The 7,736-nt window shown below is 66.5% G+C and overlaps 1 long non-coding RNA gene across 1 annotated transcript; it reads left to right on the forward strand.

The window, feature by feature from the left end:
- Positions 1-380: 380 nt before the first annotated feature.
- LOC141732356 (uncharacterized) lies at positions 381-3,757 on the forward strand. Its single transcript, XR_012584076.1, has 3 exons — positions 381-1,114; positions 1,286-3,103; positions 3,284-3,757. It is a non-coding gene; the product is annotated as an uncharacterized LOC141732356 (long non-coding RNA).
- Positions 3,758-7,736: the final 3,979 nt, after the last annotated feature.

Below are 7,736 nucleotides of genomic sequence, written 5' to 3' on the forward strand. Positions count from 1 at the left end.
TTAAACTTCCCAGGAGGGAGAGAGGGCTCTGTGCAGCAACAGGGGCGTCCCCTCTGAGGCCACGAGCAGAGGGAGGGTCCGGGCTTGCCCCTCCTTTCTAAGGACAGAGCGAAGCCGCTTAGTCGTAGAGTGCGGTCAAGGCGACCTGTCCGTAGTCAGGGGCCGGGTCTCTGCCTGCGCGGCTGCCTGTCCTGCTGGCGACCTGCCAGCGTGACAGCCCCGTACTCGGGGCACGTGTCACGAGTCCGTGGAGCCCTGTGTCCCCAGGAGCAGCCCGTCCTCCCTGTAAGCAGGGCTGGGGAGGCTGCTTTAGCCAGCCAACAGGAATGAGCCCTCCCTGGCTCTTTTGAGGGTGCAGGTTGAGGAAGTGCTGTGCTGGAGGGTGCAGGCCTGCCTTTGGCGCTGCTTTTGGCTAGGGTGACCTCCCCGCGGTTGGGGTTGAGGTTGCGCGCTGGGCTCCCGAAGAGATGGTGTTGTGCTGCAGCCAGGCTGGCCGGCCCGTAACTGGGGCGCAGGTCGGAGCCTCGGGCTCCGTGGAGCCTTGTTGGGAGTGCCGAGCCACGGGGGACCGCCCTGTAAGTAGGGCTGTGCCTGTCCCCTGGGCTTGGTGGGACCCCCTGTAATCAGGCGGGTGCCCCTGGCCCCGGCCTTTCAGAGGCATGGGGCCGGGATGTGTGTGGGCCTTTGGCCGGGAAGCTCCGCGGCCTGGCTGTTGAGTGAGTCTCGTCCCTGTTGCTGTGGGGGAAGGCCGAGCTCTCTGGCTCCCTGGGTGTCGACCTGCCTGTAACCAGGGTCCGGGTCTGGGAGCCTTTGTGCTCCACTGGCAGCCTGTGTGGGGTGACCGCCCCGTTAGCGGGTGTGGGTCAGGGTGCCCCCAAATCGGAGAGAAGGAGCCTCCGAGGGCCTGTGGGACCAGGGCTGCCCTGTAAGTCAGGGCCCGGCCAGTGCCCTGCAGTCCCAGGCGCTTTACAGTCCAGGCAGCGGCTCGAGCCCCCTGTAAGCAGGGGTGCAGCCTCTTTGGCCGCCGCCTTGCATGCCCAGCTCCATTTGCCCAGGGTGCCCGCCTCCGAGCCTAGCTCCGGCACCGGCTGGAAGTCTGCTGCGCGTCGCTTTGGTGAGACAAGCTGAAGTGGGAGGGTTTTGGCGGGGCGGTGGGTTGGGCGGGTGGGTTGTGCCTTGGGGGGAGCTCCCTTTGGGGGCTTAGGGGGTCCCCCTTTCTGGCGGGCGGGCGAGTGAGTCGGCGCTTCTCAGGCCTAACTGTGTCCTCCTCCTCCCTTGTTGGCAGCCGTCGGAGAAGAAAGAAGAGGCGTCCTGTGGAACAGCGAGGCAAGAGTGAGCGAGAAGAGGAGCGGCGTCGGGCTGGAGAGCGGTTGCGAGAAAGGCGCTCTGGGCAAAGGCACCTACCTCCCTGTCGCCACCAGGGCACGGGCACGTAAGAGCATCGCGGGCGCCTTTGGGGTGCCCCGGCTGGCTTTGCGCTGGGCGACCTCCCTGTAACCAGGGCTCGGTCTATTGCTTCTGCAGTTGTTGGCCTTTTGCCGTCTTGCTCCTCTGGCTGCCTGGAGCGAGTGGCGACCCTGTAAGGAGGGCGAGGGCCACCGTCTCCGCACCCGAGGGGGAAATGGAGCTCGCTGGACGCCAAGCCCACCCTGTAAGCAGGGGAGGGCCGTCTTCCCGGCCCCCTCCTCTGGCCCCGGTGCCGTTCTGCCTGCTGGTGGCCTGGCCCGCATGACCCCCAGGAGTCGGGCGTGTCACGCCGTTTGCCCCTTGGCGTGTTGAGGCCCCTCACGCCTCCATGCAGCCCCAGCGGGGTGGGTCTGAGGCTCTCCCCTCCCGCTCGCTGGTAGGGATGGCTCCCCAGACAGGGGCTGCGCAGAGCTCGCCCTCCCTTCTCAGAAGTTGTGTGTGTGTGTCCTTGTCTTTTGTCGGCGTGAGTGTGAGCGAGTGAGCTTGTCCCTTAGGCCCCTGATAAAATCGCTGCAGTTTAGCTTAAACTTCCCAGGAGGGAGAGAGGGCTCTGTGCAGCAACAGGGGCGTCCCCTCTGAGGCCACGAGCGGAGGGAGGGTCCGGGCTTGCCCCTCCTTTCTAAGGACAGAGCGAAGCCGCTTAGTCGTAGAGTGCGGTCAAGGCGACCTGTCCGTAGTCAGGGGCCGGGTCTCTGCCTGCGCGGCTGCCTGTCCTGCTGGCGACCTGCCAGCGTGACAGCCCCGTACTCGGGGCACGTGTCACGAGTCCGTGGAGCCCTGTGTCCCCAGGAGCAGCCCGTCCTCCCTGTAAGCAGGGCTGGGGAGGCTGCTTTAGCCAGCCAACAGGAACGAGCCCTCCCTGGCTCTTTTGAGGGTGCAGGTTGAGGAAGTGCTGTGCTGGAGGGTGCAGGCCTGCCTTTGGCGCTGCTTTTGGCTAGGGTGACCTCCCCGCGGTTGGGGTTGAGGTTGCGCGCTGGGCTCCCGAAGAGATGGTGTTGTGCTGCAGCCAGGCTGGCCGGCCCGTAACTGGGGCGCAGGTCGGAGCCTCGGGCTCCGTGGAGCCTTGTTGGGAGTGCCGAGCCACGGGGGACCGCCCTGTAAGTAGGGCTGTGCCTGTCCCCTGGGCTTGGTGGGACCCCCTGTAATCAGGCGGGTGCCCCTGGCCCCGGCCTTTCAGAGGCATGGGGCCGGGATGTGTGTGGGCCTTTGGCCGGGAAGCTCCGCGGCCTGGCTGTTGAGTGAGTCTCGTCCCTGTTGCTGTGGGGGAAGGCCGAGCTCTCTGGCTCCCTGGGTGTCGACCTGCCTGTAACCAGGGTCCGGGTCTGGGAGCCTTTGTGCTCCACTGGCAGCCTGTGTGGGGTGACCGCCCCGTTAGCGGGTGTGGGTCAGGGTGCCCCCAAATCGGAGAGAAGGAGCCTCCGAGGGCCTGTGGGACCAGGGCTGCCCTGTAAGTCAGGGCCCGGCCAGTGCCCTGCAGTCCCAGGCGCTTTACAGTCCAGGCAGCGGCTCGAGCCCCCTGTAAGCAGGGGTGCAGCCTCTTTGGCCGCCGCCTTGCATGCCCAGCTCCATTTGCCCAGGGTGCCCGCCTCCAAGCCTAGCTCCGGCACTGGCTGGAAGTCTGCTGCGCGTCGCTTTGGTGAGACAAGCTGAAGTCGGAGGGTTTTGGCGGGGTGGTGGGCCGGGTGGGCGGGTTGTGCCTTGGGGGGAGCTCCCTTTGGGGGCTTAGGGGGTCCCCCTTTCTGGCGGGCGGGCGAGTGAGTCGGCACTTCTCAGGCCTAACTGTGTCCTCCTCCTCCTCCTCCTCCCTTGTTGGCAGCTGTCGGAGAAGAAAGAAGAGGCGTCCTGTGGAACAGCGAGGCAAGAGTGAGCGAGAAGAGGAGCGGCGTCGGGCTGGAGAGCGGTTGCGAGAAAGGCGCTCTGGGCAAAGGCACCTACCTCCCTGTCGCCACCAGGGCACGGGCACGTAAGAGCATCGCGGGCGCCTTTGGGGTGCCCCGGCTGGCTTTGCGCTGGGCGACCTCCCTGTAACCAGGGCTCGGTCTATTGCTTCTGCAGTTGTTGGCCTTTTGCCGTCTTGCTCCTCTGGCTGCCTGGAGCGAGTGGCGACCCTGTAAGGAGGGCGAGGGCCACCGTCTCCGCACCCGAGGGGGAAATGGAGCTCGCTGGACGCCAAGCCCACCCTGTAAGCAGGGGAGGGCCGTCTTCCCGGCCCCCTCCTCTGGCCCCGGTGCCGTTCTGCCTGCTGGTGGCCTGGCCCGCATGACCCCCAGGAGTCGGGTGTGTCACGCCGTTTGCCCCTTGGCGTGTTGAGGCCCCTCACGCCTCCATGCAGCCCCAGCGGGGTGGGTCTGAGGCTCTCCCCTCCCGCTCGCTGGTAGGGATGGCTCCCCAGACAGGGGCTGCGCAGAGCTCGCCCTCCCTTCTCAGAAGCTGTGTGTGTGTGTCCTTGTCTTTTGTCGGCGTGAGTGTGAGCGAGTGAGCTTGTCCCTTAGGCCCCTGATAAAATCGCTGCAGTTTAGCTTAAACTTCCCAGGAGGGAGAGAGGGCTCTGTGCAGCAACAGGGGCGTCCCCTCTGAGGCCACGAGCGGAGGGAGGGTCCGGGCTTGCCCCTCCTTTCTAAGGACAGAGCGAAGCCGCTTAGTCGTAGAGTGCGGTCAAGGCGACCTGTCCGTAGTCAGGGGCCGGGTCTCTGCCTGCGCGGCTGCCTGTCCTGCTGGCGACCTGCCAGCGTGACAGCCCCGTACTCGGGGCACGTGTCACGAGTCCGTGGAGCCCTGTGTCCCCAGGAGCAGCCCGTCCTCCCTGTAAGCAGGGCTGGGGAGGCTGCTTTAGCCAGCCAACAGGAACGAGCCCTCCCTGGCTCTTTTGAGGGTGCAGGTTGAGGAAGTGCTGTGCTGGAGGGTGCAGGCCTGCCTTTGGCGCTGCTTTTGGCTAGGGTGACCTCCCTGCGGTTGGGGTTGAGGTTGTGCGCTGGGCTCCCGAAGAGATGGTGTTGTGCTGCAGCCAGGCTGGCCGGCCCGTAACTGGGGCGCAGGTCGGAGCCTCGGGCTCCGTGGAGCCTTGTTGGGAGTGCCGAGCCACGGGGGACCGCCCTGTAAGTAGGGCTGTGCCTGTCCCCTGGGCTTGGTGGGACCCCCTGTAATCAGGCGGGTGCCCCTGGCCCCGGCCTTTCAGAGGCATGGGGCCGGGATGTGTGTGGGCCTTTGGCCGGGAAGCTCCGCGGCCTGGCTGTTGAGTGAGTCTCGTCCCTGTTGCTGTGGGGGAAGGCCGAGCTCTCTGGCTCCCTGGGTGTCGACCTGCCTGTAACCAGGGTCCGGGTCTGGGAGCCTTTGTGCTCCACTGGCAGCCTGTGTGGGGTGACCGCCCCGTTAGCGGGTGTGGGTCAGGGTGCCCCCAAATCGGAGAGAAGGAGCCTCCGAGGGCCTGTGGGACCAGGGCTGCCCTGTAAGTCAGGGCCCGGCCAGTGCCCTGCAGTCCCAGGCGCTTTACAGTCCAGGCAGCGGCTCGAGCCCCCTGTAAGCAGGGGTGCAGCCTCTTTGGCCGCCGCCTTGCATGCCCAGCTCCATTTGCCCAGGGTGCCCGCCTCCGAGCCTAGCTCCGGCACCGGCTGGAAGTCTGCTGCGCGTCGCTTTGGTGAGACAAGCTGAAGTGGGAGGGTTTTGGCGGGGTGGTGGGCTGGGCGGGCGGGTTGTGCCTTGGGGGGAGCTCCCTTTGGGGGCTTAGGGGGTCCCCCTTTCTGGCGGGCGGGCGAGTGAGTCGGCGCTTCTCAGGCCTAACTGTGTCCTCCTCCTCCCTTGTTGGCAGCCGTCGGAGAAGAAAGAAGAGGCGTCCTGTGGAACAGCGAGGCAAGAGTGAGCGAGAAGAGGAGCGGCGTCGGGCTGGAGAGTGGTTGCGAGAAAGGCGCTCTGGGCAAAGGCACCTACCTCCCTGTCGCCACCAGGGCACGGGCACGTAAGAGCATCGCGGGCGCCTTTGGGGTGCCCCGGCTGGCTTTGCGCTGGGCGACCTCCCTGTAACCAGGGCTCGGTCTATTGCTTCTGCAGTTGTTGGCCTTTTGCCGTCTTGCTCCTCTGGCTGCCTGGAGCGAGTGGCGACCCTGTAAGGAGGGCGAGGGCCACCGTCTCCGCACCCGAGGGGGAAATGGAGCTCGCTGGACGCCAAGCCCACCCTGTAAGCAGGGGAGGGCCGTCTTCCCGGCCCCCTCCTCTGGCCCCGGTGCCGTTCTGCCTGCTGGTGGCCTGGCCCGCATGACCCCCAGGAGTCGGGCGTGTCACGCCGTTTGCCCCTTGGCGTGTTGAGGCCCCTCACGCCTCCATGCAGCCCCAGCGGGGTGGGTCTGAGGCTCTCCCCTCCCGCTCGCTGGTAGGGATGGCTCCCCAGACAGGGGCTGCGCAGAGCTCGCCCTCCCTTCTCAGAAGTTGTGTGTGTGTGTCCTTGTCTTTTGTCGGCGTGAGTGTGAGCGAGTGAGCTTGTCCCTTAGGCCCCTGATAAAATCGCTGCAGTTTAGCTTAAACTTCCCAGGAGGGAGAGAGGGCTCTGTGCAGCAACAGGGGCGTCCCCTCTGAGGCCACGAGCGGAGGGAGGGTCCAGGCTTGCCCCTCCTTTCTAAGGACAGAGCGAAGCCGCTTAGTCGTAGAGTGCGGTCAAGGCGACCTGTCCGTAGTCAGGGGCCGGGTCTCTGCCTGCGCGGCTGCCTGTCCTGCTGGCGACCTGCCAGCGTGACAGCCCCGTACTCGGGGCACGTGTCACGAGTCCGTGGAGCCCTGTGTCCCCAGGAGCAGCCCGTCCTCCTTGTAAGCAGGGCTGGGGAGGCTGCTTTAGCCAGCCAACAGGAACGAGCCCTCCCTGGCTCTTTTGAGGGTGCAGGTTGAGGAAGTGCTGTGCTGGAGGGTGCGGGCCTGCCTTTGGCGCTGCTTTTGGCTAGGGTGACCTCCCCGCGGTTGGGGTTGAGGTTGCGCGCTGGGCTCCCGAAGAGATGGTGTTGTGCTGCAGCCAGGCTGGCCGGCCCGTAACTGGGGCGCAGGTCGGAGCCTCGGGCTCCGTGGAGCCTTGTTGGGAGTGCCGAGCCACGGGGGACCGCCCTGTAAGTAGGGCTGTGCCTGTCCCCTGGGCTTGGTGGGACCCCCTGTAATCAGGCGGGTGCCCCTGGCCCCGGCCTTTCAGAGGCATGGGGCCGGGATGTGTGTGGGCCTTTGGCCGGGAAGCTCCGCGGCCTGGCTGTTGAGTGAGTCTCGTCCCTGTTGCTGTGGGGGAAGGCCGAGCTCTCTGGCTCCCTGGGTGTCGACCTGCCTGTAACCAGGGTCCGGGTCTGGGAGCCTTTGTGCTCCACTGGCAGCCTGTGTGGGGTGACCGCCCCGTTAGCGGGTGTGGGTCAGGGTGCCCCCAAATCGGAGAGAAGGAGCCTCCGAGGGCCTGTGGGACCAGGGCTGCCCTGTAAGTCAGGGCCCGGCCAGTGCCCTGCAGTCCCAGGCGCTTTACAGTCCAGGCAGCGGCTCGAGCCCCCTGTAAGCAGGGGTGCAGCCTCTTTGGCCGCCGCCTTGCATGCCCAGCTCCATTTGCCCAGGGTGCCCGCCTCCGAGCCTAGCTCCGGCACCGGCTGGAAGTCTGCTGCGCGTCGCTTTGGTGAGACAAGCTGAAGTGGGAGGGTTTTGGCGGGGTGGTGGGCTGGGCGGGCGGGTTGTGCCTTGGGGGGAGCTCCCTTTGGGGGCTTAGGGGGTCCCCCTTTCTGGCGGGCGGGCGAGTGAGTCGGCGCTTCTCAGGCCTAACTGTGTCCTCCTCCTCCCTTGTTGGCAGCCGTCGGAGAAGAAAGAAGAGGTGTCCTGTGGAACAGCGAGGCAAGAGTGAGCGAGAAGAGGAGCGGCGTCGGGCTGGAGAGTGGTTGCGAGAAAGGCGCTCTGGGCAAAGGCACCTACCTCCCTGTCGCCACCAGGGCACGGGCACGTAAGAGCATCGCGGGCGCCTTTGGGGTGCCCCGGCTGGCTTTGCGCTGGGCGACCTCCCTGTAACCAGGGCTCGGTCTATTGCTTCTGCAGTTGTTGGCCTTTTGCCGTCTTGCTCCTCTGGCTGCCTGGAGCGAGTGGCGACCCTGTAAGGAGGGCGAGGGCCACCGTCTCCGCACCCGAGGGGGAAATGGAGCTCGCTGGACGCCAAGCCCACCCTGTAAGCAGGGGAGGGCCGTCTTCCCGGCCCCCTCCTCTGGCCCCGGTGCCGTTCTGCCTGCTGGTGGCCTGGCCCGCATGACCCCCAGGAGTCGGGCGTGTCACGCCGT

This window comes from Larus michahellis, chromosome 17 (assembly GCF_964199755.1).
Source record: "Larus michahellis chromosome 17, bLarMic1.1, whole genome shotgun sequence".
Taxonomy (NCBI): domain Eukaryota; kingdom Metazoa; phylum Chordata; class Aves; order Charadriiformes; family Laridae; genus Larus; species Larus michahellis.